The sequence below is a fragment of the Saccopteryx leptura genome, chromosome 6, assembly GCF_036850995.1.
Source record: "Saccopteryx leptura isolate mSacLep1 chromosome 6, mSacLep1_pri_phased_curated, whole genome shotgun sequence".
NCBI classification, from domain to species: Eukaryota; Metazoa; Chordata; class Mammalia; order Chiroptera; family Emballonuridae; genus Saccopteryx; species Saccopteryx leptura.
In genome coordinates, this window is record NC_089508.1 from 130611061 (window position 1) to 130624809 (window position 13749).

A 13749-nucleotide genomic window follows, 5' to 3' on the forward strand; every position below is an offset into this window, starting at 1 on the left:
AAGCTCCTTTTAGGGGCGAGCATAATTCTGATTCCAAAACCAGGCAAAGACAACACAAAGAAAGAAAATTATAGGCCAAAATCTCTGATGAATATAGATGCTAAAATTCTCAACAAAATATTAGCAAACCGGATCCAACAATATATGGAAAAAATCATACACCATGATCAAGTGGGATTTATTCTGGGGAGGCAAGGCTGGTACAATATTCGTAAATCAATCAATGTGATTCATCACATAAACAAAAAGAAGGAGAAAAACCATATGATAATTTCAATAGATTCAGAAAAAGCATTTGATAAAATCCAGCACCCTTTCATGATCAAAACTCTCAGCAAAGTGGGAATACAGGGAACATACCTCAACATGATAAAAGCCATCTATGAGAAACCCACAGCCAACATCATACTCAATGGGAAAAAATTAAAAGCAATACCCTTAAGATCAGGAACAAGGCAGGGGTGCCCCCTTTCACCACTCTTATTTAACATAATCCTGGAAGTCCTAGCCACAGCAATCAGAAGAAGAAATAAAAGGCATTCAAGTTGGAAAAGAAGAAGTAAAACTATCATTATTTGCAGATGATATGATATTGTATATAGAAAACCCTAAAGTCTCAGTCAAAAAACTACTGGACCTGATAAATAAATTCAGCAAAGTGGCAGGATATAAAATCAATACTCATAAATCAGAAGCATTTTTATACACCAATAATGAACAGTCAGAAAGAGAAATTAAGGAAACAATCCCCTTCACAATTACAAACAAAAAAATAAAGTACCTAGGAGTAAACTTAACCAAGGACACTAAAGACTTGTACTCAGGTCTGACCTGTGGTGGCGCAGTGGATAAAGCATCGACCTAGAAATGCTGAGGTCACCGGTTCAAAACCCTGGGCTTGCCTGGTCAAGGCACATATGGGAGTTGATGCTTCCAGCTCCTCCCCCCCTTCTCTCTCTCTGTCTCTCCCTCTCCTCTCGAAAATAAATAAAAATAAAATAAAATAAAAAAGGTTTCCATTGTCTTTAAAAAAAAAAAAAAAGACTTGTACTCAGAAAATTACAAAGCATTGATAAAAGAAATCAAGGAAGATACAAACAAGTGGAAGCATATACCGTGCTCATGGTTAGGAAGAATAAACATCATTAAAATGTCTATATTACCCAAAGCAATCTATAAATTCAATGCAATACCAATTAAAATACCAATGACATACTTCAAAGATAGAGAACACATATTCCAAAAATTTATATGGAACCAAAAGAGGACACGAATAGCCTCAGCAATCTTAAAAAAGAAGAATAAAGTGGGAGGTATCACACTTCCTGATATCAAGTTATACTACAAGGCCGTTGTACTCAAAACAGCCTGGTACTGGCATAAGAACAGGCATATAGATCAATGGAACAGAACAGAGAACCCAGAAATAAACCCACAGTTCTATGGACAACTGATATTTGACAAAGGAGGTAAGGAAATACAATGGAGTAAAGACAGCCTCTTTAACAAATGGTGTTGGGAAAATCGGACAGCTACCTGCAAAAAAATGAAACTAGATCACCAGCTTACACCACTCACAAAAATAAACTCAAAATGGATAAAAGACTTAAATGTAGGCCATGAAACCATAAGCATCTTAGAAGAAAACATAGGCAGTAAGCTGTCGGACATCTCTCAGAGCAATATATTTGCTGATTTATCTCCACGGGGAAGTGAAATAAAAGACAGGATAAACAAATGGGACTCTATCAAACTAAAAAGCTTTTGCACAGCTAAAGACAACAAGAATAGAATAAAAAGACAAACTACACAATGGGAGAACATATTTGACAATACATCTGATAAGGGGTTAATAACCAAAATTTATAAAGAACTTGTAAAACTCAACACCAGGAAGACAAACAACCCAATCCAAAAATGGGCAAAAGAGATGAATAGACACTTCTCCAAAGAGGACATATAGATGGCCAATAGGCATATGAAAAAATGCTCAACATCACTAATCATTAGAGAAATGCAAATTAAAACCACAATGAGATATCACCTCACACCAGTCAGAATGGCGCTCATCAACAAAACAACACAGAATAAGTGCTGGCGAGGATGTGGAGAAAAGGGAACCCTCCTGCGCTGCTGGTGGGAATGCAGACTGGTGCAGCCACTGTGGAAAACAGTATGGAGATTCCTCAAAAATCTGAAAATCGAACTGCCTTTTGACCCAGCTCTCCCACTTTTAGGAATATACCCCAAGGACACCATAGAACGGCTCGAAAAGGAGAAATGCACCCGCATGTTTGTGGCAGCACTGTTCACAATAGTGAAGATCTGGAAACAGCCCAAGTGTCCGTCAGAGGATGAGTGGAATAAAAAGCTTTGGTCCATATATACTATGGAATACTACTCAGCCATAAGAAATGATGACATCGGATCATTTACAATAACATGGATGGACCTTGACAACATTATACGGAGTGAAATAAGTAATCAGAAAAAAAAAAAAACTAAGATGAATCCATACATAGAAGGGACATAAAAATGAGACTCAGAGACATGAACAAGAATGTGATGGCAACAGGGGCGGGAGGTTGGGGGAAGGGGGTGGGGGTGAAGAAGGAGAGAGGGTTTAGGGGAGGGGAGGGGCACAAAGAAAACCAGATAGAAGGAGACAGAAGACAATTTAACTTTGGGGGAGGGGTATACAGCACAATCAAATGTCAAAATAATCTAGATATATTTTCTCTCAACATATGTACCCTGATTTATCAATGTCACTGCATTAAATTTAATAAAAAAAAAAGATAAAGTTTAATACATTTGATCATGTTAAAGGATACAAAACACAGTCAGTCTAACCAAATTTCAGGCATGCATTTACATAAATTATTAAATTAAGAAAAGAAATTGTACACTTAAACATTCTTTTCACCTAAAAAAATCATTAAATTCACAGATCAACAAGAAAAACCAATTTTCTGCATTTACCACTTCAAGATACAATTGTTCTATTTTAAACATAACACAAATACACTTGTTAGAATTTATATGCATTATACATATATTATATATTACATAGATAGTTGTATACATATGTAGTGTTTGTACAGATTGATAAATATATATACACAGTTGTATGCATACGTACAGATACACACAGTTGGATGTTAGGCCATCTGGACCATTATTGCTGGATTTTAATGTTGAGCTGAACTGGAGCTGGTTGGGTGTGATTAGTGTCTTTTGCTTCAAACATGTTCATCATACCCACTGGGCTCCCAACCCCCCACTATAAATGTCCTCGCCTTTGCTGTGTACCAAATCATGCCAGGCACTTAAATAAATATTTGTTGAATTAATGAATGGGGTGGATGGCTGAATAATAGAAGATTGATTAAAGAGAAAGACATATTATAATAACTTGGTTAAATTAACTAGATTAATTCAAATTTTGAGAGATTATCTGAGCCAATGACTTGGCGTGTTACTTTTCTGAAGTATATTTATAGAAATCTCAACTAATACATTGTTAACTTTGCTTCCTCAAATGTGTACCACTTTTATACTTGTTCACACAGCGTTCTGCGTCTTATTAACAGGAATTCAAGCAAGGGTTGGTTCTGGTATATTCTGTGTGTAAGATTATGGATAGATTTCCCTAACTGTCAACAACCTGAAGGAAAATGAACTAGGAAAACCAAAATGTATTAGAAGAATCATAAGGTTAACTAGTCTTTAAAACTGCACAGAATGAATCACAGAAAAAGCCCAGAAAGACAAGGGGTTTTCTTTTCAGATTTTTCTTATGCTTATTTATGGATAATAATTTGGTAATTTTTTCATTTTATTTAGATAGGTTTCTTTTAAATAAATAGTGTTTTCACATTTCCTAGGGAACAAAACTCCAAAAATTCCATAAGACCTTAGTGTCATTGATCCTGTTACCACCTAAGTCTTGGTGAAATGCATGTCTAAAAGTGTCTATCAGTATATATAATGAGATAGGGGGATGATCTGGTATCCAGTAAAGTTGTCAACTTGATTTCTCAATAATAGTATTCTGAATAGAATGTGTTAATGCATTAAATAGTATTAGGTTCTACTATACATGAAATCTTGTTTTGTTCTAGGAAAGTCATTTCTCAGATTTAAAGAATATGGGATAAAGAAATATCCAAATTATATTTTGGGCATAGACTGTATCAAACCTGATTTTAAATTGTTCACATGAATGGAAACTGTTGGCTAGCTACTTTTGAGTTCTAAAGGAAATGTGCAAGAATTAGTTTCTAACTGTAAAGGCAGTTTGTTTTCCATTTAGCCATTAGGAGCTGCTCCTTACTCTTAACGTTCTGTTCTTGCTATCCTGTGTGCTTGCATGTTTTTTTTTTAACTTTAAAAGATTATAGTCAACTGAGATAACTCACCCAACTTTTAAGTTAATTTGTTTATATATGTGTGTATGTATTTTGATTTTAAGTAATACATCATCTACAAATGCAAAAGCAACCTGACTGAAGCATGATGTCTGACTTTGTGTTGCACAAGATGTAACCTTAGAATTCATTTTGATACTTTATTTTTGTAAGCCACTATGTGAAAAATAAAAAAAATAAATAAAAGGCACTAACAGGTTTTAAGCATAGTTTTGTTGATACAAAGGGTGTAGTACTTATTTTTCATTTTTCCAACCAAGTTAAAAGAAAGCAAAGTAAATGATGGCTCTACCTTGGGTCTATTGTTAAGGAAGGATTTTTAAAAAGTGCTAATCTGAGAAATGAGCAGATCTCTCGCAGCAGCTGGGAACCACACCGCGAAGGGCAGGAGCACTGCTAGCCTCTCCTTCCCATGCTCTTGCAGGCAGCCCACTCCCCTAAACACCTATTCTAAGGCCGATTCCAAAACTTAGGAGGAGACACTTAAGAGAAAGAAGTGTTGAAATTAGCTAGGACCAGTGTTTGACAGGCTCTATAGTCATGTTTTTAGTATTTTTAATATGGAAATGCTTCTATTCTTAGGTTTCCCAACACGGTGTAAAGTGTTGGAGGTATGGTTCATCTGTGTTGGTGTAGTGAAGAGAAAAAAGGTAAGAAAGCAAACATGCACTTCTTCTGGAAATTCTAAAAAGGAGCTCTTTTCAGGTACTGCCAGCGTTCACAATAAGAGGCCCACTAACTTCTGGGGGGAAGTAGAGAAATATCTACATTTTCTGGGCATGGAAATTTTTGTCTGAGTTCTCTACAAATTCAAGTCTCCTCTGGGCTGGGGAAAGAAGATTCTGAAGTCTCCACTGAGGAACTATTTCTTATCCTTTTCTCATAGATTTGGAATAACCTTCTTCAAAGTAGACTGCATAGATGCACATGGTCATTAATTGAATGGGAAATGGCTACTAACATTCCCTGCTGCTAGCTGAAGCTCTCTCCTAGGGATCTTTTCATGTCTTTCTTGTATCAATGATGGAACCCCAGTTGAACTGGAGCATCTGGACTGGTAGTTACTTCTGCTTTGGGTCACTTCTTTCAATAACTATAATAGATCAGTCTGGTTTGTTCCTACTTATCTATTGTTCTTGGTGACATGGATAGAGTCTGAGCAAATGTGACACCAGGGGAAGACATTTTTCAGGACAATAAATAAAAGATTTCCACCAGCAAAATTAATAGCAACCTATCCAAGGACATATTCCTTTTGGATGTATTGAGGACATGTCTGTTTTGTTAAAAAGAATAACACAATAGAAATTGATAAGAGAGAGGTTAAAAGGAAGAAGGCTCTAAGAGGGTGCCGGAGAAGAAAGAGAGAAATGGATATTATAAGTAACATTCTGCAGAGATGCTCAGAAACTTTATTGATCAGTGCTCGTCAACTGCCTGTGGTATACCTTAGTTTTCCTCTTAAAAACTTGGGCTTGGTTTCTCTTTTATATTTGAAAGCTAAGAAAGTTAGACTAATGAGTTTATATTAATGTGTACTTTAAAACACCTTAGATGTAGCATCTAACCTCATGTCTTATACCTAGTGGGCTCTGTTGCATAGTTTATGATTCAGAGAGAAAAACAATATCAAAAAGAAGGACATTAAAATTGTTAGTACATTAATATGTAAGTACTGAAGTAGGTAATGAAAAAGAGCTTTCTATTTAGGTTGTATGTATATAATGTATGTGTGGGTTTCTTTGCTCTTTCTTTACAAGATAGTCCATTAATGGAGACAACAACTGAGTATTTTTTGTGATAAAATAAAATATATAGTTTATAATAGCCACACTGAAACAAAATGCCAAGAAGAAAAGGCATGGATGAAAGCACTTTTTATCATCACTCAAGTTTCTGAAATCGTCCCTTCTTTTCACTTTAATGACATGCTAGCTCAGTTTTTCTTATAGAACCATCAAGAAAACAAGGTTTTATTAACGAGGATGAGAGTTTGGTGGCAGAAGTAGTAGAAAGTTTGTTTCCCACTCTTTATAACCTACCATAGCAGCATTTCATATCACACTGACACCCAAATCTTAAACTCTAGATTGGACAAAGGCTTAACAATATACATTTTCTTATGTCACTGTTCTAGCTTTATCTTACACATCTGCATTCACACCGAGGACATTTTCCTCCTATTTTGACTATGCGCTTGATGAACTGAATCAGTGTTGACACTGCCATTTGTGTGATGAAACAAGAACTATTCCTTTGCTCTGACTTTGTAACCACTTTCTATCTGTCTGTCCTTGTAAATCACATAAGACAACTTTTTAGTCAATTATTTTAAAAATCTGCTTGAAAGGAAAAGGGCCAGAGATTTTTGAAATGACCACTGAGTTTAAAATACACAGCCATCAATTAACATCGCTATTTATTTATGTCCCTGCTAAGAACAGAGAGAGATGACTGCAACGATTTGCCTTTCTTTGCCTGAGCATTGTATCCACGGATCTCGCTATCTTCTTTTTAGAAGATTGTGCTCTTTTATTCTAATTACTCACAATGGAAAAGGCAGGGGACATAGGTTTTTCTAAGTCATTTGAAACTCTTTCACTTGAAAAAGACTGTGTCAAAAATCTGGGTCTGGTCAATTTAACATAGATATTTTTAAATAGGAGAATGAGTGGCCATAGAACACCTTCTTTTGGAAGGATAATTTTGGAAGAGATGTAAAGATTAAGGATGTAAGAAGAAATGTGGCTTTTTCAGATTTTGCCATGTGGATAATGGAATCCTTATTGTTGTCACTGAGACTATGACCGGGAGAATGTGTAATAAAACTGCACAAGCCGACAGATTCAGACAGCTGGCTCTCTCACAAGAAGCTCACATTTTGTTAATGTCACCACATTGAATAAAGGACAATTAGATGTTAAAGGTCCATTTACAAAAATGGTTGTCAGGACATCTTTTTTAATTGTAAAACTTTCTGTGATGTAATTCAGTAAAAGGGCTAGGAGGAGAAAGCAGTGGAGACAAAGACTGCTATTAACCTACAGACACAGGCTACCGCGGGTTCATTGCAAGATTTGTCACACTGTTGGGCCAATGAAGTATTAGTGTGACTGGAAGGGACAACCCCTTCTCTGGGGTAAGAGGGAAATTTGGTCTCCATGCTCATTTAATCTTTGAGGCTTCTTTGAATGGACTGTCAATTGAATCTAAATTGTATAAAATTATGCATGCACTTTTTAATGCAGGCTATTGTTCCCTAAGCGCTGAACCAGGATTTCTCAACCCATTTTTATTTGGCATGAGGTCACTTGAAACTTAAGTAATCATATATGGAAGACAAGGGCAATGTACTTAACCGGTCTCTCCACATTGTGGTTTCTGCATAAATGCATGCTGTGCTTTTAACTGCAGCTCTCCTGCTTTAAAACAAAGGAGAAATACTAGTTACAAGATTTTATTATTTTTCATTGAGGCTCATATGCTGAAGAGTAAGGTTTGGAAAGTTAGCCCGCGCTGCATAATCTCTGCTACTCTCCAGTTAGGTTCTGGGGGAACAGCTGTTTATTGCAGGGCAACCCGTCATGGATGTGTGCGTGTCAGGGGGTGGCTGTTTTCTCAGTAGTGCAAAGAAGCCTTATAATTTTGTTATAATCTAAATTTGGAGAGCTGGCCTTGAAAACAGGAAAGATAAGGTCGGTCAGAATGTTTTGCAATTATAAGTCAGAACATAGCATTTCTTTCAAAACTTGAACAGAACATTTATAGACATGTACTCAGACATTAACCAAAAAGGATTTTCATTGAGTTCTGAAGGAACAAATACATGAAAAGTCGTATTTGGCAAGGATTCTTGTAAGGTCGGTGGATAATGGGGGATGGTCACATGGGGAACCCAGACCTGCGAACTTTGGCTAGGACCACTCACAACCAAGCATGCCAAAAGAGGCTTTACAGGAACCCTTTGGAAAAAAGTGACCGTCTGCCAGCCAGTGAGATTTCACCATGTCATATTAGCCCGGCTTTCCTAGAGGGACCCTTTAAATATCTCCCACGCGGTTTAATCCTTGTGACTTCCCTGGCCTCCATCTGGCTTTCATCTCTCCTTGGGGCCAGGGAACCTTGCCGGGTGGGATGCACTGTACTCAATAAAGCCTTTTGTATTCCACACTTGGTGGCTCTGGCCCCTTCCTTCCTTCTCAGCGGGGAAAAATACCTTACAATTTTTATATTAAAAATATGCACAAGTGACAGCTTACATAGCCAAGGTTTGTTAAGAATGAGAGAGCTCTTCTCCAGTGAGGTTCAATTGAGTGAGCAATCTGTAATATTCTAATCACATATTCTTGACAGTCTTGCTATGGTGAAAAGCACTTTACAAATGTTTAATGCTGGAATTTTATAAGGATTGGCTGTTTTCTTGCTTTTTCATCTGTCGTTAATGATTACATGTTGGCACAAGGATACATTGCTATATTAGATCCACAGTACATTTAAGACTGTTTGCTTTCTCATGCCCCCTATTTCCAATTAAGTTGGTGAAAAATGTAACTTTAGTATTTTACAGGGCAGGGTAAAGGTGTTTCTATATTATAAAAATAAAGTAAAAGATATAAATATGTATCACAAACCCAATGCCTAATATTAAAGAAAATATACAATAAAAGCAGACCTTTTAGGAAGATTGGTTTTTAGAATATGCTCTTATGATTTAATTATAAAACACTTGAAAACAATCTTGATATTAAGCTAGAGTAACCAAATTTCTCTTCCAATTAAAAGGTAAGTGCATAATATTCTGTAATTGGATACAATGATCAAAATGAAGATTACAATTTTAAATCAAGTTGCCCATTCAGAAATTCATCAAGGAGTTCTAAAACATTCTCACATTCTAGTCCTATAATATAAAAATATTGCCTTTTTAAAAAATTAGGTCCATCAGATTGCATAGTAATGTTTCAAAACTCCATTAAAGTTGGCTTTAGTTATAAAAGACAGAAAATTCCTGGGAAGTCACATAATCTCTTATGGTGATATAAAAATTTTGTTATCAATTTACAATGGAATTTCTGTGTAAATTACTTCACACAAGGAAATATATACTTTTAAAACCCATCTGCTATGCTACCACACAGATAGGGGTTGTGAGTGTGTGTGTGTGTGTGTGTGTGTGTGTACATGCATACATGAACAAATGTGCCAACATACACACACAGAATCTGCACATTTCAGAAACTTTTTAAATTACACTTGATCTTAGCCAAAAGGCCGAGAAGTGATGGAAACTTTTTAAATTAATGAAAGAAAATGAAATCACAGGAGTGTGTAGCAGAACAACAGTCTTTCTTTTTAATGACAGGGTAAAAAATAAATACCCATTGGAAAGGAATATTTGAACAGTCCCAGAAACTATACAATGTAATTTGTTGGTCCAGCAAGTAAGATGTTATGTCAATGATCTGATAAAGAATACCTGCTCGGGTCACTCTGCGAATGTTTCTGTTCACTTGTTCACATTGAGGACCAAGATATCCTTTTTTACAGAGGCACTTGTTGAGTCTAACAAAGACACCTCACATTTTTGTGGGAGGGAAAAAAACAAAAGCAATAAAATCACACTCACATTGTGTATGTGAGAAACCGCATAGATATTTGAAGAGTAAGGGAAGGGCGAGAAAGAAGGTGGAAGCCAGTCACAAAATGATCCAAAAGAGAAAAAAGGCAAGAAGGGAAGACCACTTTCAGACCTATAGTTATCTGGTGGCCATACCTCAGCAGAAACTGGGATACACCTCCAGAGAAGTGCAGATCATGGGAAACAATTTTAATCCCTTGCCAAACTGACTCTTTGAAATGAGGATGTCAGTTCTTTCAAGTCTCGGGTCAACTAGGGCATTTCCTTCCAAGGGGCACTCTGTTCCTGTTCCTCCAGGGTAGGACCTCAGTGTGGGAAGGGCCTGGCCCCCGAGAGATGCCCAGTGGCTTGAGCATCTCCAACACAACCTAAAGGGATGGTCAGTTCTCAATTTGAAGAGATGAAGTGTTTCCCACTTAGATTTCCTAGGGTCTCTCCTCCTTGCTCCTAGGGGGACCCAGATAATGCTGTGTCCCTATGCACTCTGAAGGTCCTTTCTGCGTCAGGCAGTTGGCTAGTGAAAAATGTTCTTAGCAATATCTATAGCACAAAATTTCTTCACAAAAGGATTTTTACCACTAAAATATTGGTGGGAAGGTAAAGATTTACTGCTAAAATCAGATGGAGAGAGAAAATTGGGTATATAACTTAATGGTCTTTTACTGATAGGTTTAATCTGGGGTGTGCAGCCCTGTAGACAGAATCAAATTCCTTGAATACACTTCTTTATGCTTTGAGGGGACAGGGCTATTTTAACCTTTGCAAATGCATTAAACAATACGTAAGGGTCTGCGGTTGATACATGGAAAAGGAAACAGACTATTTTCTCTTTCAAGTTTGTGGGAGAGGGGTAAGCTTTGTGAGTATAAAAATAAAATTCTTGTTTGGGTCACACATATTGTGAATGGTTTACTTTTTATATATGCAAATTATTTAAATTAATTTAGTGGAAAGATGAAAATACTTTATTGAAATAAAACCTCATCTTAACTCAAAGATGTCTATTTTCATTTATATCACATAGTATTATTATTAATATATATTATGGTGTTTATATAATGGCACCCATATTAAAAATAATTTCTTTAAACACACTGTTGCTGGTAGGCACTCAATAAATATTTGTTATCTAGTGGTTTGAGAAGTTAGATGGAATGCAAAGTAAGGGATAAAACAGAATGAGCACACTATATAAAGAAGCAGATAGACTACATATTATCAGCCATCAGAAAGAGCAAAGGGAAGATATATTATCAGGAATTAGAATATTAGTTACATTTGAACACCAATTCTCTCTATTTTTTGTTAATTAAGCAAAAGGGAGACAGACTTAGACTGGGTCAATAAAATGTAAGCATTTGTTTTCATTTCTGTTGAGTTTAATTATGATAGCTCTTTCCTAGACATATAACCACAGTATTAATCAATCACATAATATTATTAGTATTGAAACAATTTAAGCTTAAAATGCAGACTGCATATGTGACTTTAAATGTTGACTACTTTTTGTCAGGCAGTATATAAAGTAGACAAGTTATGGTTGTAATTTTTGTGAAACAAATACATGTTTAGGATAAAGAAAAGAGATATCGGGAGAAAAAAGATGGCAGCGGAGTAGGCGGATGCACAGACGCCCAGCTCTCACCACCAAACTGGAATACAAATCAATTTAGGAAAAATCAGCATGAAAAACCAACTCTGAACTGCAAGAACGGCTCTCAAAAACCAAGGAGCAAAGAGGAAATCACAGGTGTCCTGGTAGGCAGTGCCTGAACCTCCTCTGCTTGCCGGAACGGAGGGGGGGGGTGGGGCTGAGAGCCCAGAGAGGATCTCCGAGGGAGGGGAACAGAAACTACTGCTCACAACCACTTGCCTGGCGACCAGGGAGCAAGGTGCGTTGAAAGGACCAGCTTATTTCCCAGGTGGAGAGGACAGGGAGAGGGACAGACTGTGAGGGGATAAGGAATGCAGGAGACAAGCTAAAAGGGCTGACTCATCTGTGCTGGAGGCGGACATAGCTGGGGGAGGGACTGAACCTTTCACAAAACAGAGCTGAAGTGCTTCCGGTTCAGAGATCTCCAGACATCTCTCCAGCTCCAATCAGCGCAACAAGACACAGCTGAAAACAAGAAGTGGGGAGGAGGGGCAGTAACTCAGGTCTCCATGGAGATCTGAGATACACCTCCCCCTACTGAAGCTGAGAAAACACCCTGCCCCCAGTGAGTCTAGCTGGCTAAAGAGGCCTTCAGAGTCTCAGGTTACACCCACCGCATTCCTGGATACAGTTTCAAGGAAGCCCCCTGCTGAGATCAGTAAGCAAGACTATCACCTGTTAAGAACACAAACAAATCAAGACTTCAAAGCTGCCCAAATCCAAAAGTGGATTACAGATAACAGCTGATACCAACCCAAGAAGACCTAGAAATAACACAACTGAAAACTGGAGGCAGAAAACACCAAGCCTAGACTCAACCAACTCTACAAATAAAACAACAACAACAAAAAAAGAGGATGAGAAGACAAAGGAGTGCAATCCAAATGAAACCACAAGAGACACCTTCGAGAGATGAACTGAGTGATATGGAAATAATCAAACTTCCAGATGTGGAGTTCAAAATAATGATTGTAAGGATGCTTAGGGATCTTAGAACAACAATGGAGGGGCAGTTTGAAAACCTAAATAAAGAAATAGCAAGTATAAAAAAGAATCAGTTGGAGACGACAAATACAATATCAGAAATGAAGACCACAATGGAAGGAATTAAAAACAGGATAGATAGAGCAGAGGATCAAATCAGTGAGTTAGAGCACAACTGGATTGAAGGCACGAAAGCAGAGAAGAAAAGAGAAAAAAGATTCAAAAAGTCAGAGGAAATTCTTAGAGAGCTCTGTGACAACATGAAGAGAAATAACATCCGCATCATAGGGGTTCCTGAAGAAGGAGAAAAAGAACAAGGGATAGAGACTTTGTTCAATCATATCATAGCTGAAAACTTCCCTAAATTAATGCAAGAGAAACTCTCACAAATCCAAGAAGCACAGAGGACTCCATTAAAGAGAAACCCAAAGAAACCTACACCAAGACACATCATAATTAAAATACCAAAGCTAAGCGATAAAGAGAAAATATTAAAAGCTGCAAGAGAAAAAAAAGTTATCACCTACAAAGGAGCCCCCATAAGGATGACATCTGACTTCTCAACAGAAACACTTGAGGCCAGAAGGGAATGGCAAGAAATATTCAAAGTAATGCATAACAAGAACCTACAACCAAGACTACTTTATCCAGCAAGGCTATCATTTAAAATCGAAGGAGAAATAAAAAGCTTCCCAGACAAAAAACAACTCAAGGAATTCATTACAACCAAACCAATGCTGCAGGAAATATTAAGGGGCCTGGTGTAAACAGATCAAAGTGGGAAAAGAATACAGCAAAAAAAAGAAAAAAAAAAAAAAAGGAATACACCTTTAAAGAAGAAAATGGCAATAAACAACTACATATCAATAATAACCTTAAATGTAAATGAATTAAATGATCCAATCAAAAGACATAGGGTAGCTGCGTGGATAAGAAAACAGGACCCATACATATGTTGTCTACAAGAGACACACCTTAGAACAAAAGACACACATAGATTGAGGTAAAATGATGGAAAAAAACGTTTCATGCAAATGGAAATG

The 13749-nt window shown here is 37.0% G+C and overlaps 1 pseudogene; it reads right to left on the reverse strand.

Moving 5' to 3' along the window:
• Nucleotides 1-9553: 9553 nt before the first annotated feature.
• On the reverse strand, nucleotides 9554-9713 carry LOC136377715 (U2 spliceosomal RNA; annotated as a pseudogene).
• Between the last annotated feature and the right edge of the window lie 4036 nt (nucleotides 9714-13749).